Source organism: Lepus europaeus, chromosome 17, assembly GCF_033115175.1.
Source record: "Lepus europaeus isolate LE1 chromosome 17, mLepTim1.pri, whole genome shotgun sequence".
Classification (NCBI taxonomy): domain Eukaryota; kingdom Metazoa; phylum Chordata; class Mammalia; order Lagomorpha; family Leporidae; genus Lepus; species Lepus europaeus.
In genome coordinates this window covers 56,602,315-56,628,802 of record NC_084843.1, presented here as the reverse complement: position 1 = coordinate 56,628,802, position 26,488 = coordinate 56,602,315, and the positions used below count along the sequence as shown (strand labels likewise).

The 26,488-nt window shown below is 38.1% G+C and overlaps 1 protein-coding gene and 1 pseudogene across 1 annotated transcript in view; one reads left to right on the top strand and one right to left on the bottom strand.

Moving 5' to 3' along the window:
- Positions 1-26,488, top strand: part of CTNNA3 (catenin alpha 3) — a 1,620,267-nt gene that overhangs the window by 781,483 nt on the left and 812,296 nt on the right. The gene's annotated exons all lie outside the window — the stretch shown is intronic.
- Positions 157-1,471, bottom strand: LOC133776160 (adenosylhomocysteinase-like; annotated as a pseudogene).

Sequence of the window (26,488 nt, the reverse complement as noted above, 5' to 3'; positions counted from 1 at the left end):
ATGAATGAGGAATGCAAAGACCTAAGACTGGGTGAGAAGTCCTAAGGAATCTATGGGGGACACCACTGACAAGCTAATACCAAAAGTGATGCCACCTGCTCTTGGTGAAGAGAAGTAGGGGCCTGGACACTGGAAGGTGAAGGGTAGACTTGGCTCTCAGTAGCAACAGTGATCAGGCTTGAAAGCACCATCATGGGACATGCTAAAGTACTGGACTTGCTTCTCAGTCAGCTGGGTCAGGTTCACTTCCAGTTGCTCAGGGTGAGCGTTAGCTGCTGCCACTGCCTCATCCAGCTTCTCGGACAGGAAGTGAACACCAAAAGCATTACTCATCAGAGTGGGTCCTCAGCTCAATCTGTGCCAGCACCTGGTTCATGAAGGAGTTGCTCATCATAAAGCTGGGGTGGCTCAAGGCACAACCCAGGTTGACCAACTGATCCTCAGCGAGCAGGATGATGTGTTGCCCATTCTTCAGCCTGTAGCAGTCCAGCTGGGGCCTGATGCTCAACTTCTCCATAGCATTCTCATTGAGTCACTTGATGTCAATCTCCACATTGAAGTATCTGTTGTTAATTATGATGACATCATCCTTCAGCTGCTCAAAGTGGCACCCAAGAATGATGTCCATGCAGCCTGTGGTAGTGCCAAAGTGCCAAAGATGTTGTCCATCCACGGTGGTCAACGCCTAGCCCTCCATGGTGTCCTTCAATGCATTGGTGGAGACGACCTCAGTGATTATGATATCGGCACCCAAATCCCTCAGGGCCTTGGGCATGACCCTTGCCCACATTGCCGTAGCCCGCTACTACTGCCTTCTTGCCTGCAGTTTGACCTAGCCTAGACTGGAAGTTGTGGCAATTTGGGTAATGAACCAGTATGCCTGTAGCCCATTTGATGCCAACTGTGAGGGACTCCCAGCAGCCATAGAGTTTGTCAAACTTGCTCTTGGTGATGGAGTCATTGGCACTGATGGTAGGCACCTTCAAGGCCCCATTGGCCATAATCTTGTAGAGGTTGTGGACCCCAGTAAAGATCTCCTCAGGGAAGTCCCTGATGCCTGACAGAAGCTGTGGGTACTTGGTGTGGATGAGGTTGATGAGGTCATTGCCATTGTACTGAATCATGTTAAGGGGCTTGGGCTTAAAGTAGAGTGCCTGATGTACTACAGGTACTCCTCCTCTGTTTGGTTCTTGCAGGTGTACACTTGAATGCTGGCCTTGGCAATGGCAGCCGCTGCATGGTCTTGAGTGGAAAAGATGTTGCAGCTGGACCACTGCACTTCGGCACTCAGGGCAACAGGGTACTCAGTAAAGATTGCCGTCTCCATGGTCAGGTGCAGGCGGCCGGCCATATGGGCGCCCTTCAGTGGCTTGGAGGCAGAGCGTATCTTCCACATGTACATCAGGGGCTGCATTGTCCAGTGCCTTGTGTCCCCAAGTAGCCAGCCCAAGGCCCTCACCTTTAAGGGCAGTTTGTCAGGCCTTCTGCCAGCGCTGCTGCAGGTAGTGATGGACATGGGTGAAGGGGGCCGGGCCTCGAGCAGGGCTCAGAAATAGGCCTGGCAGAGTGGGACAGGGCATGAAATAAATTTAATCTATCTTTTTCCTCATCTGTAAAATGTAATGGTAATATTCTACCACAAAGTGGCTACTAAACTAGATAAACTACATATATAGGTGAAAATATAGTTCTTTTTTTTTTAATATTTTTTCCACTTTTTTTTTTTTTTTTTTTTGGACAGGCAGAGTGGACAGTGAGAGAGAGAGACAGAGAGAAAGGTCTTCCTTTTGCCGTTGGTTCACCCTCCAATGGCCGCCGCGGTAGCGCGCTGCGGCCGGCGCACCGCGCGCTGATCCGATGGCAGGAGCCAGGTGCTTCTCCTGGTCTCCCATGGGGTGCAGGGCCCAAGCACTTGGGCCATCCTCCACTGCACTCCCTGGCCACAGCAGAGAGCTGGCCTGGAAGAGGGGCAACCGGGACAGGATCGGTGCCCCGACCGGGACTAGAACCCTGTGTGCCGGCGCCGCAAGGCGGAGGATTAGCCTGTTGAGCCACGGCGCCGGCCGAAAATATAGTTCTTAATATATGATAGATACTGAGAAATTATATAATTATTAGACTTTTTTTTTTTTTAGTTTTAAAAATTTATTTATTTGTTTGAGAGGCTGAGAAATCCGACCCTGATTCACTCCCCATATACCTGCAAGAACTAGGGTGGGCCAGGGTTGAAGGCAGAAGTCCATTATTCATCCCAGGTCTCCCACATGGGTTTCAGGGATTCCATCCCCCACCCCTCACTGAATCCCAGAATGCTTTAGCAGGAAGCTGGAATTAGAAGCCAGAACTGCTAGCAGACCTAGGTACTCCGATATGAGAGGCAAGTGTCTTTAACAGTTGCTTAACCATGAGGGTAGTTGCCATCCTGACAGGTTTATTTTAAGCTAAAAATTTTAAGCTAAAAACCCCTGTAAGTCAGTTTCATGATAGGGATTTCAAATATATATATATATATATATATATATATATATATATATACCTTGTAGATTACCGTTTGACATCTAGCACTGATAGATGAACCTAGATATCATATCATCTCCGTTATTAATCTGTCTTCTAATTTTTGTGAGCTTTTGACTCAGTTTACATGTATATATAATACAATGATTTCTGTGCATATTTAGATTGTTTTGTCTCATGTATTCTGCAAGAATAAAATCCACACCCGAAGAAAACCATTCAACATTCCTGTGAACTTCAAGAAAGGATAATACCTAAATAGAAGAGCTTTTAGGTAAATTCCTGCTCAGACTTAGGTAACCAAAATGATCTTTATTACTTTGTGTAGAAGACTCTAATCTTTCCTGATAGGATCATTCCTGATAGGATCTTCCATGATTTTGCCTAATATTCTAGCTACTACTACAACTTAGATTTAGATATTTTAAAGAGAAAACAGTTGAAAAAATTGCCAAATATAATTGACTTTTGATTTCTGACACTTGTAACAGTAAACAAATTGTGTATGTGTGTGTGTGCCAGAATTCAAGACAAAGAAGTATAACAGAAAGTGCTGGATATTTGAACAGTGTGTGATTCAGATATGACTATTCTATTTGCTCCATAACCTTACTATTTTAAGTGTGGCTCATGGGTTTCTGTGTCAATATCCCCTGGGAGATGGTTATTCATAGAGAATTTCAGGCCCCAACAAGACCTACAGAGTAAGAGTTTACATTTTAGTAATATACCCAGAAGAGTCTTATGCACAATGAAATTTGAGAAACAGTGCTTTAGACCCTGAAAAATAAAAATTATGCTCTATCTGAATTAATGACATTGGATCTCAAACTAAAAATCATTGAATATGAAAAATATTTGTAGACATCATGAAAGTAGTTGTTCTTATAGTTATTGATTTCAGGAACCTTTTTAAACCTCAAGACCATACCCAATGTAGTTACACATTTTCAAGACAATGTTCCTTTACAAGCTAAATGTTAACAGTGATTATAAATTCTTTAATAAAGTGAGATATTTTAAATCAGCATATGCATATTGAAGTTAAATATGCAACTGGTGAAACATTTTAGAGCTAAATGTGTCATTCTGAGTTTTTATAGGTATAATATTACTAGTTACTTTAATTATGTTACAAGATAGTCCTATAGAAATATTATTGCTGTCTCACCCACTGTGCTGTCTTCTCAGTGAAATTTGATATACCATAGTCATGCAAGTGAAGCATATACAGTGTATGAATGTAATACTCAGCTCATTCCTATAAGCTTTGGTAAGATCGTGTTTCTCAGACTCTTTCTTGCTATAGAAAGAAAACCTTGGTTGTAATAAGATATATTCAGTCTCAGTATTCTTATAAAAATATCTAGTATCATTATAAAATAAATAGTTTATTCCTTAACCTATCTAATACGTAATTATTGAAACTTCTAAGTGCCAGTCATAAGCCAGGTACTGTGGAGGGGGGAGTGAACAGAGAAGACTCAGTTCTTTTTTTTTTTTTTAAAGATTTATTTATTTATTTGAAAGGCAGAGTTACACAGAGAGAGAAAGAGAGGCAGAGAGAAAGAGAGAGGTCTTCCATCCGCTGGTTCACTCCCTAGATGGCTGCTGGCTGCAATGGTTGGAGTTGCATTGATCCAAAGCCAGGAGCCAGGAGCTTCTTCCAGGTCTCCCACGTGGGTGCAGGGGCACAAGCGCTTGGTCCAACTTCTGCTGCTTTCCCAGGCTACAGCAGAGAGCTGGATTGGAAGTGGAGCAGTCAGGACTTGAACTGGCGCCCATTTGGGATGCCGGCACTGAAAGCAGCAGCTTTACCTGTTACACTACATCATCGGCCCCATCTAATTGATTTTTAATTTTAATGTCTATTTTTGCTGAGATATCACTTTTTCTACATGTGTTCTTTTCAGACAATCTCATCTAAGTTAATTATTTATGGCGTATTTCTTTTTTAAAAAAGATTTATTTATTTATTTATTATTTATTTTGAAAGAGGGTGACAGAGAGACAAAGACAGAGAGACAGAGAGGGGGAGAGCAAGATAATCCATCCACCTGCCGGCTCACTCCTCCCGATGGCTGCAATGGCCAGGCTGAAGCCAGGAGCCAGGAGTTTCATTCAGATTCCACACGTGGGTAACAGGGGTCCGTACACTTGGGACATCTTCCACTGCTTTTCCCAGGCCATTTTCCAGAGCCTAGATCAGGAGTGGAGCAACTGGGATTTGAAACAGTGCCTATTTGGGATGTTGATGTCACAGGCGGTAACTCTACCAGCTGCAACACAACCAGTCCCCTTATGGCTGTACAGAAATAATGTAACATAGCATTTGAGACCTCAGGAGTTAGACACACTTGACCCTGTCACTTTATAGTTGTGTGTACACATAGAATACAGTTTGCACTTCTGATTCTTAGTTTTCTTATTTCCAAAACAGAAGATAATTATTACATAGTTACTATTATCCATTGGTTACTAATAATTAATAAAGCCATGGAGAGCTATTTAGCAAAATAGTGTCTGTAGAATACTGAATTCATTGCTTGGTACATTATAAGAAACTATTACCAATTGATTCTATTGTTTTTTCTACTATTGCTATTATACAACCTTTGCTAAATTTATAAATAGATCTTTAACATTTGATATTTTTATTGTTTATATTATTGCTATTCTTGAGCCTTTGCTTCACACCCAAATTCTCTGCAAAAATATTGGCTATGGATTTACCTCTTAATTATTAAATAATTAACTCTTTATTAGCTCCTTTTTCTTCTTGAGTATTTTCAGCTGGTAGGGACATAGTAGTGGGGATAAGGGAACTTTCTCTTAGGTAGAGATATCTGCTAATTGAGGCATATGTTTATCAAGTGTTTTCAGTCATGCTTGCAATTACTCTGTGTCAATTTTAATATCTTTCCCCTTTACTTCTCCAGCAACAATCGCTGACTGAACACTGAAGAGTTAAATATGTAGGTTCTCTAACACTGAAAGGCAAACAGATACTGCTCTGCTTCTCCTAGCCCCCAAGTTCCTCTTGTCCATTGCAGAGCAGTGCTGGGGCTTAGACACCCATGTGTGTCAAGCATTTTGAAAACAACTGTTACTTCTCTCATTCTCACCCACAATGCTGTTTAATTGTCATACACACACACTAGCTTATACTATCATGGAAAAGATCCCATTTAATTATAGTACCAAAATGTTACAAAAAGCACTGTCTTCTTGCAGGAGTCTGATAAAAAAAAATTAAGATTTGGGTTCAATGGATTGTATATTTATACAGGGTTAGCAGGAGAAATAGGAAATATTTTTGAGTTTGCTAAATATTCATGAATTTACATTCCACTAATTTGTAGATTTTGGCTTCAGTTACTATTCATAAGAACAAAAGTGTAGTAAGCATATAGATAGAGCAAAACTGATGTTTTATTTATAAAATGGTAGGAGAAAAACATTTTTTAACAAACTTACAACACATGTAAAATGTAACACATTTGTTACTTACAGATGACCCAACTAAAGTACAAATGTGCAAACTGTGGGTCAGTGTTTTGATGTAGTGGGCTAGGCCTCTGCCTATAGCGCTGTCATCCCATACGGGCACCAGTTCATGTCCTGGCTGCTCCTCTTCTGATCCAGCTCTCTGCTAATGGCCTGGAAAATCAGTGGAAGGTACTTGGGGCCTTACTCCCAAGTGGGAGACCCGGAAGAAGTTCCTGGCTCCTGGCTTTGGATCAGACCAGTTGTGTCCATTACAGCCTTTTGGAGAGTGACCCAGCGGATGTAAGAACTCTCTTTCTGTCTCTCCCTCTCTCTGAAATAAATAAATAAATCCTTAAAAAATGCGCAGTGTGCTTATTGAATTCATACAACTTACCTATTTAATAAAGTACATTAAAAAAATATTTCAAAGATAGCCTGCCTTCAACTGTACATATCTGAAATTATTCTGAATTCCAAAATGCTGTGTGTGTAAAATGGTATGTGGTCTATGTTCACGCTAAATTTACTGATACCTCCTCTAACCAGGTTTGAGAAGTTGAGAAGATATTTATATGATCGCTGTGTGTGTACCAAATATCACTATAGGAGGTGATTATTGTCTACACACACACACACACACAGAGAAAGAGAATTGAAATAGTGAAATATGGCACAGTGAAATATGAAAGTGTCTACTGTAAATTATTTAGTAATGTTCCTTCAGTACTTGCTGGTACAGTTCTTCGAATGTAGTACTTGTGTCTCTCTGTATTTTTTTAAACCTGTAATGTTCTTGCGGCATAATGTTAAATCTGTATTTTATGCCCCATGATTTCTAGCTAGTTCATTTAGCTCTGTTTTCCTGAGGGTGATGGAAGGAGGAGTTAATATCCTCAGCTTTCTAACAGCAGACATTGAAAAGGATCATGCCTGGCTTTAACATTACTGGCTCTCTAAGCCACACTGCAAGAAATATTACAGGCAACAGATAGTTTCATTTTCAATTTAGACACCCATTATTTGATGTTTACAGGCCATTTCTAATTCCGAGTCCAGAATTTATGGTTTGTTCAGGCGATTATCATCACAGCAATCTCCTACAACTGGGCTGCGCTTCATTGGGAACTTTGCACTGCTTTATCAGTCCTTTCTGACGTCTGGAAGTGATATATAGCATCACGTCCAAATCTCCCCTGCTCAGAGAGGCTTGGTTTATGACTTCCCGGATGTCCATCTCTTTTGGGTGGGTAGGCAGTTTGCACTGTCTCAGTGAGGGGGAAAGTTGACCCTTGGGAAAGAAGGTCAATGTCATTAAACAAAATTCTAACATTCAAGATCTGACCCACTGTGATTCAAACTTGATTATATCATTTATTAAGTCAAACTTATGAAGTTTTTTATTGTTAAAGAATAATGAAGCCCAGGTGTTTCCTTGTTTGCCTTGCAAACATAATATAGAGAATAACATATAAATCTCTTGAAGATATGGTAAAGTAGTGGAAATGACTTCTTAGGATTAATAATGACATTTCAAATGGTTACTTTGTGGATTTTCTTTTGAATAGACAGTATTTAACTTTGCCTCTCAGACATGGGCATTCTCCAGGCTGTGTTCAATAGCCTTAATTAAAACTTACTGAAGGGCTTTTAAAATCTCTGCACATTTTTTGTAGGAGAATCGCTCACTGAATATGCGTTTTTGAAAGGATGTGGTAGAACATGCATCCATTTATCACACATGACATAGCCTGAATGGTATTTCATTTTAAAACGTGCTGATTGGGCCGAGAATGAGAATATCTTTTGCCACCGATGCTGATCTACTTTTGTATTTTCACTGGGACCTGACACTTGCCCCTTGTCAGAAATGGGAACTAATAAAACCAGACAAGGGGATTGGGCTTGTTCATAAAGATAACTGAGAGCTTTCTTGAGAATTCACGTATTTTGCCGTGGAAAGGAAAACAAAACAGAGAGCAAAACAGAAAAAAAAATACCAGATAGAGGGATGGAAAAGACTCTTTTCCAACTTTTGTCCAGTTTCACTGGTGAGGTAAATTCTACTCTGAGGAACCTACAAACCAGGAATATTCCTCCATTAGTGTTTTCTCTTAAAGAATGACATAAAAATTCACTTCCCCATATGGAACTAACACTAGGAGTCAAGAAACACTGCTAATAGGGATATTTGGTGCATAGGACAGGACCCCAAGAGGTCTATGCCCACACCCCATTCTATAGAAGAGGAGACTTGAGACCCATAGAGACTGTATGACTTTCCTAAGCTCAAACATCTCGTAAATGGAAACGTTAGGACTTAAAACTTCTCCTCTGATAAACTATGTAGAGATTATTATCTGTGCACCAGTATTTTGAAGGAAAAAAAAAATTAGACATCTACTTGGAATTAGCTCAAGAACCATCACTTTGACTAATGATTTTTTTTACAAATATTAAATTTATTGTGCACATTTAAGTCATATAACAATGTTATTAGACACAAACATACACACATAGTAAAATGGCTACTATAGTGGAACAAATGAATATACCCATCATCTCATAGTTACATGTTTTCTTCCCCTGTGGCAAGAGCAGCTTTAATCTACTCATTTAGCAAAAATATCTGAATATGATATACTAACCACAGTCCTCATGTTTATGGTAGATCTTTTGGCCTGTTCATCCTACATATTTGTAAATTTGTGTCCTTTGACTTCATTTCCTCCCCACCACTGTGGCCCTGGTTACCATTGTCTTATTGTCTATCTCTATATATTCATTTTATTTTTTTAAAGATTCTACATGTAAGTGAAATCATACAGTATTTTTCTTTCTTTCTTTGGCTTATTTCATGTAGCACAATATTCTCTAGGTCTATGCATATTGTATTAATTGGCAGAATCTCATACGTTTAAAGGCTGAATACTATTGCAGTGTGTGTGTGTGTGTGTGTGTGAAGGGCACCTAGGCTGTTTCTATCATTTGGCTATTGTAGTTAATGCTGCAATGGATGTGAGAGTGCAGATATATTAACGAGGCATTGATTTCATTCCCTTTGGGTATAAATTGCAAAAAAGGGGTTGCTTTACCATGTAGTAGTTTTATGTTTTAATTTCTTTGGGAATATTTACACTGTTTCAGTAATGGCTATGCCAATCCATAGTCCCATCAAGATTGCTAAATGCTCTCTTTCTCTATATTCATACTAATACTTCTTATCTCTTTTCTTGTTGATAATAGGTGTCTTAATAGATATGAGGCATTATCTTTACTGATTTTGATTTGAATTTCCTTCCGACTAGTGATGTTGAAAACTTTACTCATAGACCTGTTCGCAAGTTCACGTCATTTTTATTTTTGTAGAAATATTCAAATCCTTTGCCCTATTTCAACTGGGTTAGGTTTTCTTTCTAATGTGGTATATGAGTTCTTTATAAATCTTAGGTATTTATTATTCATGGTTACAAATATTTCCCCCAGCCCATAGGTTGACTTTTTATTTGGTTTATCATTTCTTTTGCTGTGAAGAAGCTTTTTATTTTAATTAATTTATTTTAGTGAAAAATTTTTTTTCTATTAGAGACAGATTGCCACAAGAACTACTTTTTAAAAGATTTATTTATTTAATTATTTTAAAGTCAGACTGAGAGAGAGAGGGAGAGGGGGAGAGGGAATGGGAGAGGGAGGAGAGAGAGGGTGAGAGCAAGAGAGAGAGAGAGAGAGAGATCTATCTTCCATCTGCTGGTTCACTCCCCAAATATTTACAATAGCCAGGTCTGACCTAAGCCAAAGTCACAAGTCAAGAAATCCATCCTTGTCTCCCACATGGGTGGCAGTGGCTCAAGTAGTTGGGATATCTTCTACCAACTTCCTAGACATATTAGCAGGAAAATAGATTGGAAGCAGAACAGCTAGGTCTCAAACCAGCACTCCAGTAAGGGATGTGGGTATAGGCCACAACACGAGTACCAGAAGGATTCTTTTAAAAATTTGTTTGCTTTAATTATTTAAGAGGCAGAGAAATAGAAAGAGAGGAATAGAGAGACAGATAGAGCTCCAGGTACCTGCAATGATTGGAGGTGAACCAGGCTGAAACAGGGAGCCAGGAACTCAGTCTAGATCTCCCATTTGTGTGACAGAGACCCAGCTAGTTGGATCTTCACCTACAGCCTTCCAGGGTGTATATTAGCAGAAATTTAGAACTGAAAGCAGAGTTGAGGCTCAAATCTAGGCACTCTGATATGGGATACGTGTGACCCATTGAGTGGCCAAGTCAAACACCAGCACCCGGACACTTTTGGATTTGATGTTCCACTTTGTTGGCTTTGCTTTTATGCCAATACGATGCTATTTTAATTACTATATATATATATATATATATATATATATATATATATAGCTGTGCCCATTGGGAAGGGTATTGTGGCTGTGATGCTGAGTAAGCCTACTATGGCCTCTTGGGCAGCGTTAGTTGTGAAACATCACTAACAATTCTGAATACTTCAATGCTTTAGGCTGTAAGAGTTTGTGGCAGTTTGGTTTTTAGGATCCTCAGAGGCAAGGAAAAACATTTCTAGTTGCCTTTGGTCTTTTGTGTCACTTTTTCTCTTCTAATCAGTCATTATAATGTAATTGTCAAAACTTTTATCTTGATTTTAATCCTCTGATTTCTCACAGTTCAGGCCTAATGTGGATTGGACACCTGTGATTGAAAGAGAACTTAATTAGCTTTTCTTTTTCTTCCTTCTTCTGTCATGGGAATAAGTGGAGGAAGGAGAAGTAAAGAGAACAGGAAAGGTATTTCTGGTTCATGGGGTGTTGAAAGCTGAGTTCATTGGGTGTTGAAAGCTGATACAGATTTGCTGTATCCATTTGGGTCAGGAAGAGTAAATATGGTGCACCAAGCTTGTAATTTGAGGAGAATGTATTAAAGGGCCTATCTATGTAGGTGTGGATAAACCAACAGAGGCTAGAGCAAGACTCAAGGCAGCAACCATGAAAGTCTTGCCTTCCCATCTTGTAGGAAAAAGGGAAAAAAGGGTCTTGGAGCCCGACAGTGCAGCTTTTCAGGATGGTTGCCTGACCATCAAATTAAACCACTTGCAATGGCAACCGGAAAAATAAATACTGCAACTTTGCTCTTCTCCCACTCTTTCATGCCTCCTTATGGCCAAAGCCACCTGAAAGTGAGAGCAGCCTTTTTGGGAATAGGGGCAGAGGGGTTGGTTTAAAAGGATGGTGAATATATCCATGGGTTCACATGCAGAAGTGGGATTTGATTTCTTTGAGATTCCCCAGAGAAAGATGAAACAGGATTCATAAAAGGGGTCTTCAAAAGGCTCAAGAAATGTGTATTATTGTTTAATTCCATTTTCCACAAGCTTTTTATTTAAAGAACACTTATTTATTTCAAAGGCAGAGTGGCAGAGTGGCAGAGAGAGAGAGAGAGAGAGAGAGAGAAAGGAAGAGACATAGAGAGATCTTCCATCCACTGGCTAACTCTCCATATGGCCACAACAGGCTAGGCTAAAGTCAGGAGCCTGGAACTCTTTCTGGGTCTCCCACATGAGTGACAGGTTTATAAGTACTTGGGCCATCTTCTGCTGCTTCTCCAGGCTTATTAGCGTGGAGCTGGATTGTAAGTGGAGCACCCAGAATTTGAACCTGCACTTTGACAAGATGCCAGCATTGCCGGTGGTGGGTTAAACCACTGTACCACAGTGGGGGCCCATTCCACAAACCTTTTAAATCCCTCTTGTACTGACATGCTTATGAGCAGATTTGTTGTGAGAATTGGCTCATCTGATTATGAGGGCTGAGAAGTACCATGATTAGCCATCTGTAAACTAGAGAGTGAAGAAAACTGGTGATGTAATTACCTGCACATCAGAATGACTGAGAACATGAGAAGCCAACAGCGTAACGCCCATTCCAGGTTCAAAGGCTTCAGAACCAGAGGAAACTAGTGTAAAACCTGAAGTCAGAAAACTCAAGAATCAGGGAGCTCTGATGCCTGAGTACAAGAGAAGAGGAATGTCCCAGCTGCAGAAGAGAGCAAACACTTCTTCCTTTGCTGTTTTGTTGTATGAGGGCAGTCAATAGATTTCATGATGTTGACACATACTGGAGAGGGTGGAGCTTCTTTACACAGTCTATTGATACAAATGCTAATATATTCTGGCAGCATCTCTCAAAAATACTCAGAAGTAATGTTTTACCAATTATCTGAGTATTCCTTTATGCATTCACTGTTGAAACCTAAAATGAACCATTATAGGTAGATTTTTAAAAAGACGTTTCACATTTTAACTGACACACAAAATTGTACATATTTATAAGCTGTCATGTAATATTTTATGTTGTTTAATGTTTCAAGGAGACTAAACATATCTGTCTCACCAAAAATTTATCTTTTCTTTTTAAAATATATTTATTTATATTGAAAGTTAGTTACAGAGATAGAGATAGAGATAGATAGAGAGATAGAAAGAGATAGAGATAGAGATAGAGATAAAGAATCTTTCATCCTCTGGCCCCCTCCCCTGATGGTTGACATGGCTGGTGCTAGGCCAGATTGAAGCCAAGAGCTTTATCCAGGTACCCTACATGGGTAATGGAAGCTCTAAGATTTGGACCATCTTCTGCTGCTTTTCCCAGGCCAGTAGCAGGAAGCTGGATCAGAAGTGGAGCAGCCGGGATCTGAACTGGCACCTCTATGGGATGCTGGCATCCCAGGTAGTAGCATTTCCTACTATGCCACAAACTATCCCTTTTTATCATTTCTTTGTGGCTAAAACATTTTAAAAATTATTTTGTCAGGCTTATCTTTTTTTTACTTAGAAAAAACATACAGTATATTATTTTCTGTAGCCCCCTTGTGCAATAGAATACTAGAACTTCTTACTCATATCTAACTATAATTTAGTACCTATTAAATTATGTTTCTTCATTCTTCCTTTCCCCCACTTCTCCCAACCTCTGCTAACTGCTATTCTACTCTTAATTTCTATGAGATCAACATTTTTAAACTACAAATAAAGTGAGATCTTCTGGAACTTGTCTTTTTATGCTTGGCAGGTTTCCCAGTCCCATCCAAAGTGTTGCAAATGATAAGATTTCGTTGTTGGTGGTGGTTTTTTTTTTTTTTTTTTTTTTTGTGATTGAGTAGTATTCCATTATGTGTATGCACCACATTTTCTTTATCAATTCATCAGGTGATTGACACTTAGGTTGTTTCAGTTCCTTAGCTATTGTTAACAGTGATTCAATAAACATGACAATGCAGATGTCTCTGACAGATTGATTTTATTTCCCTTAAGTATATACCCAATAGTAGGATTATTGGATTACAGGGCAGTTATATTTTTACTTTTTGGAGGGACCCCTGAATACCGTTTTTCACAAAAGCTCTACTAATTTATAAGGGTTCTCATTTCTCTGCAAACTTGCAGCACATTATTGTTTGTCTTTTTGATATTGGCCAGTCTAACTGAAGTGAGATGATACCTCATTGTGGCTTTTAGTTTGCATTTCTCTGATGATTAGTGATACTGAGCATTAATTCACATACCTATTATCCATTTGTATGTCTTCCTTTGAGAAATGTCTGTTCAGAGCTCCTTCCAATTCACAGGTGACTTTTTAGGCTGTTTGGAGATAGCCATTCCACCTTCAACTCACTTACTGTGAATGAGAGAGTCTCCTGCAGCTGATTGTTGATCCACCAACACAGTTTCTGTAATTTTTCTCCATTACCAATATAGGTAACAGTCTCGGACAGAGAAGCAAGAGGATCTCAAATCAGCTTTTTATTTCTTAAGACTCATATAAAGACCAGGAAAAATTTTCCAATGTGAGAATTCAGTCACATCTTCTGCTTACTCATCAGCCTCTAGCCAGCTGTCTTTCACGGGTTAGATTTCTTGGAAGTGGGTTTACAACTGCCCACTGAATGTTAGCTACTGGAGACTAATATCATACTTCCTAAATAGACATCTCTGTTCTCAAACCAGGTTGGGGTAAGGAAATAAAAAAGGAAGACTGTAACCCCATATTACTTTTCTTCACTTAAATCCTCTCCAAGCTATCTTCCCCAGTCTCCACACATTTAAAAATCCATACTTTATTTTGGAAATAAGATTTTATTCAGTGTCGTGTGACTGGTTTTTGAAAATTTATTTCAAAATATTTTCAAATAAATTCAAATATTTTTGAATATTTATTTTGAAAATCATTATCTGGTATGACATCTCAGTGTGCAATGCTCTGTATATCTTGGTTCTTTTATTAAAGCTAAATATTTTAAATGAAATAAAGATGAGTGGCAAATTTAAACTATCAGGTAGCATGTGAGACTAGTGGGGGAAAAAGAAGAGAATATTTTTGGGCCAGAGTAATTGGTGCCTCTCAGGTTTCACCATAGAGATCATTATTTATTCTGACTCACATATATATTAGATAATATTTGTGAGGTTTTTCTTTCTGTTAAAATATATGCAAAAATCAAGCTTCATAGCAAATAATATCTTTGATAAGCTGAAGACTTGCTCTGAAAAAATATATGTGTTCATCTTATTATGAAAAAAGTATTACCTACTAATTTATCTTGGAAGAAAATTGTTCATATGTTAAGTTTCTTTTAGGTAGGGGATATCTTTGCTTAACTTCCCTATATAATGTGGAATATGAAAATATTCAAGTTGCAGATCTTCAAAGTGTTAATTGAGGACACCAATAACAGAAAATATTTATGTTAGTCAGTGAGAACTACATCCATTTTACTATTATTTTATAAGATCAAAAATATACATGTCTGCAAGACACAGATTATAGTTTACTGTGAAAGTGAAAACAGCAACCAGAAAGGTGTGTATCTATCTGTTCTAGATATCAAGGCATGGAAATACTTTATCAGGCAGTTGGTAATTAAAATATATAAAGTCCACTGTTGGCTGCAATTTCACATACTGGGTGTTACTAAACTATGAAAACTTGGACTGGGGAAAAAGGTGGAAAGTTAAGAAATTGCAGGATTAATAGAAGATAAAATTTTAATAAGATCAATGGCATTCTGATTCTCTTCATCCCAAAGTATTGTGAGGTATAATTCAAAAAACAGTGATTCTATTTAAAATATGGAAAATAATTTACTTGGTTGATGTATAGAATAACATATCACTCACTACTAGACTCTGGTGGTGATTTTGAATATTACATAATGTTTTTGCTGTAAGAGCTCATCATATAATTGACCACATAAAATGTTGCATTGTTCCACTTTCTTACAGATGCTCTTATATTACCATCACAGCTATTTTCTTCATGGGTAAGCACTCTTCTGAAGTTGGCTACTAGGTCAGGCATACAAAATCAAAGAAATTTTCAGAATGAGCCACATTGCCTCTTGAAATATACTAAGGTCATCTGATGACTCATAAATGGTTTTTGAAATTGAAATGTCAGTAAATATATGGTGTGCAATTCAACCGTTAATTAACATTATACGATTTGTCAACTGGGCCCTAGATACCTATGATTTATTATATTGTCTATCTTGAAGATTACAGTATATTCTAGGCTTCAATATCTGTGCAGAAAGATCTCTAGAACCTTTCTGATGATCATAATCAAGCACTATCAAAGAGATCCATATTGTGTTTTGTAATTTCTTTATTAATCTGTGCCAATATTATATTTTAAATCATTAAAATTTATAAATACTGAGCACCTATTATGGCCAAGTACTGCTGGAGATATAGCACTGAATAAAATAATTTATGTCTTCTACCCTCAATGTTCCTCATTTGCTTTTATTGCTAATAAATATAATTTATTAAATTTCAGTAATAAGTTATTGTTTTATATACTTTTAAGCAATATTTAATTCTCACAACAACCTTATAAAATGTATTGTCATTCTCATCCTATAGACAAAGACACTGAAGATTATCTTACATAACTGCCTTGTATTTTGCTTGTTAATAGGTCTTAGCACTAAGATTTGAGGCCTATCTAAAGGACTCCAGTATTATACCAACAGCAGCTGAAGATTGGTGTTATTTTCAATGCAATACAATTGATTTAAGCGCCCTGAACATGCTAAGAAAATAAGTTTCAAAAGCTCAGAAATATTTTAAACTCTCACACACCAATACAGTTGGCTAATTTAATCAATTTTGGTTGGGAGATTGAACAGGTTTCTTTCTTTGTCTTTGAGTTTATTGAAAATTGACAACTATTCTTTCCTTGTTTTAATCATCGATTCATCAAGTTCTATGTTTATTTGAATAAGTTAGAAACAGCCACATAGAGAACCTCCCCACATGTACACAAACTTTTTTATTTTATTTTTTTAAATTTTTTTAACAGGCAGAGTGGACAGTGAGAGATAGAGAGAGAGAAAGAGAAAGGACTTCCTGTGCCATTGGTTCACCCCACAATGGCCACTGCGGCCGGCGCATCGCGCTGATCTGCAGGCAGGAGCCAGGTGCTTCTCCTGGTCTCCCATGGGGTGCAGGGCCCAAGCACTTGAGCGATCCTCCACTGCACTCCCGGGCCACAGCAGAGAGCTGGCCTGGAAGAGGGGCAACCGGGACAGAATCCGGCGCCCCGACCGGGACTAGAACCTGGTGTGCTGGCACCACAGGCGGAGGATTAGCCTATTGAGCCATGGCGCTGGCCGGTACACAGACTTTAAGACTGACAAGTGTTGCGTTATTTTGTTATGTCAAAGAAAATATAATAGTTATCACTAAGTAAAATATTTTCTGAAAGAAATGGCAGAAAGCTTAATATAAAAAATGGAATTAGTCACAGTGGTAGTTCTATGGCTAAATAACTTGACTATCTCTACTTTTGTTTATTTACTGCATGAGTCTTGTGACAAGTACTTAGGAACCACTAATGTATATATTATCTTTAGATCCTGCCCTGGGCCTATGCAAAAACTCCAGTTTTGAACTTAGTTCCTTCATTGTTTATAGAAGCAGTTTCTGACCTAGAAGCTAGAAGTTCTGAAACTCATTAGAACAGGGGTCACAGTAAGTTAGTTTGGTGTTGAATCACTGAAATTAACAAACTGTATCTCTTAATTTTTTTGCAATTAGTAACAGTCAATTCTAGAGTTTGCAGTTTGAGTGGAGGAGGTAAACTAGCAGGAAGAGAAGAAAAACGAGGCACATCATCACAAAATAAGATGTCCTGAAGTGAAAATACTGAGGGAGCCAGTGATTTTAGGAAACAAAGCATCAAGTTGCACCTAACTTTTTCAGTTTCTTCAAATTATCCAACATCTCTGATTTGAGAACACAGGCAACACAGAATAGAGTTCTCCGTAATTAATGAGTCCCTTTCTAGATGACTGTCAACAAGAGAACTCGAGCACCCCTCACTGCAGAGCTGGGAGAGACCTTATGGAAATTCTGTGTTCACATTTGGGCCTCCATTTATAAACGCTATGGAGATTTGAGTAACAACAGTGATTCTACTTAGTTAAGCTTACCCAGAGAACTTATTTCAGATACATATTTTCTGATCCACAGATTAGATTTAATTCTCATTCTAAGTTTATATTGTACATTCGTATAGGAAATCATGGTAACGCTCTTTGAATAGAAACACTAATTGAATGGATTATTTGATACCTAACAGAGTAGAAATATATTACTTTTGTTCAGAACATAATCAGTGATTGCATTAGTAGCATAGTTTGAGTATTATTTACTATTAACATAAGTTTGGATTACCACACTCCCATTTATTCCTTTTGTCTGCAGTTATTGAGTACCAGATGTTGTAGCAGATATTAAGATTATAGTTAAGATGTGATCATTTAAAAGATGAAGTAGAGTATAAATGAAAGATTAAATGTTTTGCAGGTGTTATACTTGAAATATGTGTAAATCCACTCAGCATAATGTTTTCCAGATTCCTCCATCTTGTTGCAAGCGACTGGATTTCATTGTTTTTGACTACTGTATAGTATTCTATAGAGTACATGTCCCATAATTTCTTTATCCAGTCTACTGTTGATGGGCATTTGGGTTGATTCTAGGTCTTAGCTATTGTGAGTTGAGCTGCTATAAACATTAAGGTGCAGACAGCTTTTTTGTTTGCCAATTTAATTTCTTTTGGGTAAATTCCAAGGAGTGGGATGGCTGGGTTGAATGGTAGGGTTATATTCAGGTTTCTGAGGAATCTCCAGACTGACTTCCAGAGTGGCTTAACCAGTTTGCATTCCCACCAACAGTGGGTTAGTGTCCCTTTTTCCCCACATCCTCTCCAGCATCTATTGTTGGTAGATTTCTGAATGTGAGCCATTCTCACCCGGGTGAAGTGAAACCTCATTGTGGTTTTGATTTGCATTTCTCTGATTGCTAGTGATCTTGAACATTTTTTCTTGTGTCTGTTGGCCATTTGGATTTCCTCTTTGGAAAAATGTCTATTGAGGTCCTTGGCCCATCTCTTAAGTGGGTTGTTTTGATGTTGTGGAGTTTCTTGATTTCTTTGTAGATTCTGGTTATCAACCCTTTATCTGTTGCATAGTTTGCAAATATTTTTTCCCATTCTGTCGGCTGCCTCTTCACTTTCCTGACTGTTTCTTTAGCCAGTCCCAAAGGGACAAATATCATATGTTCTCCCTGATCGGCGACAATTAATTGAGCACCAAAGGGGAAACCTATTGAAGTGAAATGGACACTATTGGAAAAGTGACTTGATCAGTCCTTGTCCTGACTGTTGATGTACAATATAATACTTTGTCCGTTTAGTATTTTTTTTGTTGTTGTTGTTGTTCTAGTTCTAGTGGTTGAACTCTGTAATTAACACACAATTATTCTTAGGTGTTTAAATTTTAACTGAAAAGTGATCCCTGTTAAATATAAGAGTGGGAATAAGAGAGGGAGGAGATGTACAATTTAGGACATGCTCAATCGGACTTGCCCCAAATGGTGGAGTTAGAAATGTGCCAGGGGATTCCAATACAATCCCATCAAGGTGGCATGTACCAATGCCATCTCACTAGTCCAAGTGATCAATTTCAGTTCACAATTGATCATAATGAAAGGATTAAGAGTCAAAGGGATCACACAAACAAGACTAGTGTCTGCTAATACTAACTGATAGAATCAAAAAGGGAGAGAATGATCCAACACGGGAAGCGGGATACACAGTAGACTCATAGAATGGCAGATATCCTAAATAGCACTCTGGCCTCAGAATCAGCCCTTAAGGCATTCGGATCTGGCTCAAGAGCCCATGAGAGTATTGTAGGAGGCATGGAAAGCCAAGACACTCTGGGGAAAAAAAAAAAGCCTAAATGAAAGATCTCTGTGAGCGAGATCCCAGTGGAAAGAATGGGCCATCAAAGAAGGAGGTACCTTTCTCTGAAGGGAGGAGAGAACTTCCACTTTGACTATGACCCTGTCAGAATAAGATCGAAGTTGGCAAACTCAAAAGGCTTCCATAGCCTTGGCAACTCATGACTAGAGCCTAGGGAGATTACTGACTCCATAAACAAGAGTGTCAAATTGTTAAGTCAACAACAGGAGTCACTGTGTACTTACTTCTCATGTGGGATATGTCCTTAATGTGTTGCCCAATGTGAAGTAATGCTATAACTAGTACTGAAACAGTATTTTACATACTGTGTTTCTGTGTGGGTGCAAACTGATGAAATTTTTACTTAATATATACTAAATCGATCTTCTGTATATAAAGATAATTGAAAATGAATCTTGATGTGAACGGAATTGGAGAGGGTGTGGGAGATGGAAGGGGTGCAAGAGGGAGGGAAATTATGGGGGAAAGCCATTGTAATCCATAAACTGTACTTTGGAAATTTATATTTATTAAATTAAAAATAAATAAATAAATAAATAAATACATTTAACTTAATAATTAAAAAAAGAAATATGTGTAAATCAATAGAAGCACAAATATTTTTAATTTTTCATTTACTTTATTACTGTGAGGTTGGGGAGAGTCAGAAAATGTGATATAAAGAATGAAGTAGGGGCTGACATTGTGATGGAGTAGGTTAAGCTCCTGCTAGTGACACCTGCATCCCAAATGAAAGCAAGTGGGTGTCTGGGCTGCTCCATTTTCAGTCCATCTAGCTGCTAGTGGCCAGGGAAGAGCAGTGAAAGATGGCCCAAGTGCCTGGAGCCCTGCAACCCCTGGTGGAGACCTGGAAGAAGCTTTTGGCTCCTGGCTTTGGCTTGGCCCAGCCCTGGCTGTTGCAGCTTTCTGGGGAGTGAAACAGCAGATGGAATCTCTCTCTCTCTGTCTCTGTCTCTCTCTCTCTCTGCTTCTCTAATGCTACTTTTCAAATAAATAAATAAATAATTTTTAAATGAAATAATTGCACTGAGCTCAAATGATGAATTAACAATAGCCTTCAAGTATGGAGCTCAGGTTCAAATGCAGTGTTAATTTACTCCATAAATGTATTCTGCTCATTACATTTTAGAGGTTCATTTATATAATTTAGTAATATTACTTAGGTATAAGTAGCAGCACATTCGAGTTGTTATGGTACGGTGGGTTAAACCTGAGACAGGACTCGGCTTTACCCTTTCTATTGTGTATCCTCCTAAGGCAGGATACACTTACTGAACTTCATTTTCTTCATATTTCAAATATGTGAAGAACTATTGTGAATAGCATTGTAGAGAACATACATGAAGTGTTTCATATGGTATACATCTGACAGAATGGTGGCTGCTGTTCATTGACCCCCAGTCCTACCCCAGAAGTAAGCCACATGGGCATGGCATCATACTTTCCCAAAGGATTCAAAAGTTGAAGACGTTTACAGTCTTAAAGATATTTCCCTTGATGGTGAAATGATTCTATCCTTATACAGCTATTTTTTTAACCTCATTTAAAATCTCGGAGTTAATTTTCGGTTTGTTTTGCTTTCATTTTCATAGCACAGACCTTGTTTCAGAAAGATTAGTTAGCATGCTCACCATCAGGGTGTCTTCCTGACATTCTATTCAATACAGTGGGATTCTAAAAGAAGAGATTTCATTTTTATGCTTGTCTATTTGTATGTCTTTCATGCCTGAAAAATGTGCACTAGGATCTGTTACTCTATTTGTTAAGAATAAAATATTTTTAAAGCTATTTCTGCAGACAAGAACTAAGTTTAAGGCCATCATATTTCATCTTTACCATGAAATAAAGATTTTACACTTAAGGCAAAATATGTCATTTTAAAAGGTTGAATATAATGGCACAGATTTTAAAAATAAAAACAAAACATAACAAAACACCAACAAAAACATTTTCTTGCTATTTAATTTCTATATAAGACTCATCTGTACCAACATTTTCATTTAATTATGAACTAGATACATTTTCATTTGCTTTAAACTTTGTTCCTTAGCAGTTGAGGCTTCATAGTTTTCTGGGGTGAGCATCATGGCCTTCCTATTTCAAACATATTTTATTTATTACCACTTCAGTTCCATACTGTAGATACAAGTTTCAACAGTTTCAGTGGCTGTTTATGCAAGAAACGGTACAACAAAAGTAACATATCCTACAGTTTTTCCTTTTAAAGAACATGACCCTTTTATAAAATTTTAAAGTTAGAAAAGTATATAGGAACAATTTGGGAAAAGTCTTTGCTATATGAGTTTGGGAATTAAGGCCCAGAAATGAGATTTTGCTAAGTCTTATCTAGTCTTTCATTTCTCCGTTTATTCAACAAGCAATTTTTTAGCTCCTACTGCATGCAAAGCACTGTGCTAGTTGCTGTGTGGGACAAAACATGTTTAAGAGATTTCTCTTTCCCTCAAGGGATGTACAGTATAGTGAGATAATGCATAAGGGTAATCAATTAACCATAGGGCACATACAAATAAAGTGAACTCTATATAAGGCCTTTAACAATTCCCAAACTGAAATCATCATTCTTGTGTTGACTTGGCTTTCCCTTTGAAATGATATTTTCAGTTCATAGCACCACCATCCAGTCAGCCATCAGTGCTGGAAACCTGGGCACCATCATAGATTGTTCCATTTCCTTCACTTGCCAGTGTCTGCCACTCATTATCTTACCCAGTTTTCTATACAGAATATTAAGTCTGTCATTTTTCTCTTTCTTGACTACCACTGCACTATTTTTACACTTTTTATTTCTCTTGTGGATTATTGCTGTGACTTTCTTACTGGTTATTTCTGTTCTTGATCTCCTGGAATTCATTGTATAGACATTAAAGCCAGTTTAACATGAGTGTTTTTCTCTATTAGTCACCTACCTGAATTCAGTGATTCCCAGTTGTTTATACTATCAATCCCAGTTCTTAGTGTTGCAAAAACATCCAGCATCAAGCCTCCCCCCACAGCTTTTATGTCAGCTACCAAACACTCTTTAAAGACTGCCTTTGCTCATGATATCTGTATCTCCCTGAGTGGACATTTTCCTCATCTTCACCTGGCTAAGTCCTATATATCCTTTAATATTCAATTATTTCCTTCTCAGGTACCCTCCTTCATCCCAAAAGTAACTGATGATCTTATCAATTCATGTGCTACTCTAGCTAACTCCATTGAGTATTGCGTTTGCGTCTGTTTCCTGCACTGAACTTGTGTCCCTCACGAAGAAGCACTAGGTCTAACATATTGTTCCTTCATATAGTTCATGGCCTGTAGTAGATAATAAATATTTATTGAGCTGTTTATTATACCAGATTTGGAAAAGGAAGTATAAAAATATAAGAAAATATCATGGAAGAGAGTGATTATTTATAACTGAGAAGGTCAACAAAGGCTCTATGTAAATTTTAATAATTGGTTTGCATCCCAAAAGATACCCATAATCAAAAGTAGGGGGCAAGAAATTAAAAGGGTTTTCTACAGGCACGGTTGCTGAGTTGTGATTGGCATAGAGTACAAAGAGTCCATTAAAGTATCTCATTAGTGATTGAAAGGTAAATGTGAGAGCAGATCACGTGAGTTCTTGCACATAATAAATAAGGTTTTGTTCCTAATTTCATCAGCAAAGCGATGAATGAAGGGTTTTAGAACACAGACATCAAGTTTCTGTAATAGAGAGCAAGCACCCAAAGGGTTGAACTTTTTTGTTTTGTTTGTTTACTGCTCACTATTTTATTTCAATCTGATTGAAAATTACTTGCATAAAAATAGAAACTGATATATTTGTTTTTTTTTTTTATTAAACTTTTATTTAATGAATACAAATTTCCAAAGTACAGCCCATGGGTTACAATGGCTTCCCCCCTCCCACAACTTCCCTCCCGCCCGCAACCCTCCCCCCCCCCGCTCCCTCTCCCCTTCCATTCATGTAAAGATTCATTTTCAATTCTCTTTGTATACAGAAGATCAGTCCAGTACATACCAGGTAAAGATTTCAACATTTTGCCCATATAGCAACATCAAGTGAAAAAACTACCATTGGATTACTAATTATAGCATCAAATAGCAATGTACAGCACATCAAAGACAGAGATCCCACACAATTTTTTTTTTCAAAATAACCAATTTTCTATGCCATTTCCATTTCAACACCAGGTTGTTTTGTTTTTTTTTTTCATTTCCAATTCTCTTTATACACAGAAGATCACTCCAGCACATAATTAGCAAAGACCTCATCAGTCTGCGCCCACACAGAAACGCAAAGTATAAAAATACTGTTTCAGTACCAGTCCTAGCATCACTTGGCTTTAGACGACACATTAGGGACAGATCCCGCATGGGGTGTAAGTACACAGTGATTCCTGTTGCTGACTTAACAATTTGACACTCCTGTTCATGGCGTCAGTAATCTCCCTGGGCTCTAGTCATGAGTTGCCAGGGCTATGGAAGCCTTTAGAGTTCGCTGACTTTGATATTGTTCCGATTCACAATAGCTAAGACCTGGAACCAACCCAAATGCCCATCAACAGTAGACTGGATAAAGAAATTGTGGGACATGTACTCCATAGAATACTATACAGCAGTAAGAAACAATGAAACCCAGTCATTTGCAACAAGATGGAGCAATCTGGAAAACATCATGCTGAGTGAATTGAGCCAGTCCCAAAGAGAGAAATATCATTTGTTTTCCCTGATCGGTGACAACTGAGCGCCAAAGAGAAAACCTGTTAAGTGAAATGGACTCTATAAGCAACAATGAACTGATCAGCTCCTGTCCTGACTTTAGATGTACAATGTAATACTCTATCCTTTTTAGTATTTGTTGTTGTTGTTGTTGTTCTAGTACTATTGGTTGAACTCAGTAATTAACACACAATTATTCTCAGGTGTTTAAATTTTAACTGACAAGTGATCCCTGTTAAATCTAAGAGTGGAAAAAGAGAGGGAGGAAATGAACAATTAGGAACATGCTCAATCGGACTGGCCGCAAATGGTGGAGTCAGAAATGTGCAGGGGATTCCAACACAATTCCATCAAGATGGCATGTACCAATGCCATCGCACTAGTCCAAGTAATCAATTTCAGCTCACAATTGATAGCTCTGATAGGTCTAAGAGTCAAAGAGATCACACAAACAAGACAAGTATCTGCTAATACTAACTGATAGAATCAAAAAGGGAGAGAAAGATCCAACATGGGAAGTGGGATACACAGCAGACTCATAGGATGGCAGATGTCCTAGACAGCACTCCGGCCTCAGAATCAGCCCTCAAGGCATTCAGATCCGGCTGAAGAGCCCATGAGAGTATAGCAGGCATGGAAAGCCAAGATATCATGGAAAAAAAAAAAAAAGACCTAAATGAATGATCTCTGTGAGTGAGATCCCAGTGGAAAGAACGGGGCCATCAAAGAAGGAGGTACCCTTCTCCGAAGGGAGGAGAGAACCTCCACTTTGACTATGACCCTATCGGAAACTGATATATTTGAATAATCAATAAATGTATGCTTTAGAACAATGCTGTCCTATAGATCTCTCTGCAGCAGTGGACACTTTCGATATTTGTGGTACAATACAGTAGCCACTAGACACATGTGGCTATTGAGTGCTTTAAAATGAACTAAGGAACTGAATTCTAATGTCATTTAGTTTAATTAATATATTCTTAAATTTAATAGCCACTTATGACTATTGGCCACTATATTGGACGACACAGTGTCACAAAGTTCTTCCCAGGAGGGTCCCAAAAGAAAACAGATGGAGCACTCGGAGTAGGATAAGTCAAGGACAGTTTATTTATAAACAGACTTTTTCTAAATGTGTAAGCAGCTTTAAAGGAATCACTAAGAGAGTGCAATTAACTGCAGTTCGTTACATAGGAGCAGTGGTGAGGTGGAATTACTGGGCAGACTCATAGTTAAGATGATACAGATGTGAACCTTGATCACATTGGAAGGGTATTTATAAATTGAAGTGATAGTTTTAATGAAATTTCATTGAATGAAGTTCATGCTGAGAGCTGTTCTTTTCAATTAACATCCTTGGGGCAGTTTACTTGCTTGCTTCCCCTGTCCAGTGCTGCTCCGTGCCGTGTTTTGTTGGTGTCCTTTTCTCGCCACTCCAGTGTAAGTGGTCCCTTTTCCATTAGCAGGGCTGTGCTGACTTAATAATGTTTCCTAGTAAGGATTCCTTTAAAAGAATCATCCTCTTTTCTTAGCACTTGGGATAGAGGCAGGTTCTGCCTGTTATCTGTGGTTGTGTTTTAACATCCTTCCCTTTCTATCCTTTATAATAGCACACACAATTCACCTTCAGTCCTAGCTCCTTGCTTGATGATTTGTTCAGGCTTGGAAAAAAAAGAATGAATGAGGGCCTTTAAAAAGGATGGGACTATTTCTCCTTGCTTTATTTATTTTTATGCCATGCAAAAAGTACAAAGAGGCATAAAATGGCTTGACTGAAGTAAAATAAATAAAGATAAATACAGCATAGTTTCAATAAAAGGTTGGAGATGAAAGGAGAGGTGATAGTATTGGGGGGGGGGGGTTGGGGGGTGAGCCTGCAGGGAAAAAAGAAGGAAGGATTTTGTACTTTGTGTAATAATGGGCCTGATTATCATCTAGAGAACAAAATGTCTTTGACCCAAAGCAGCATTTAAACTAAGGTTAAGTTCTGGTAGAAATTAGGAAATCATCTTTATAGTCCTTATTGAATCTCTTCATGCTATCACTTCCTGTCATCCTTTATTAAACTTTTGTGTGCTTCTGTTGCTAGTTCTGAGAAGGTTGACATCTTTTACTTGTTCTGATGAATGACACTACAGAAGATAGTTTTTACAGCCAAGACAACAGGAGTCTCATATTATTTTTGATAGTGCATGTGTGTGTATGTGTATGTGTGTGTATGCATTTGATTTCTTTATCTGCCCCTCTCTTCCTCCTTGTGAACTATCTCTGCTTTCATGAAGTGGAAAGAGATAAACAAGAGGTAGGTAACAGTACAAGAAACCAGAAAACAAATGCTAGGCTCTTTAGGAGAAACTGAAAACTCAGAGCTCATATGTATCTGCTTATGCCATTGCTTTATGTAGCCCTGAGT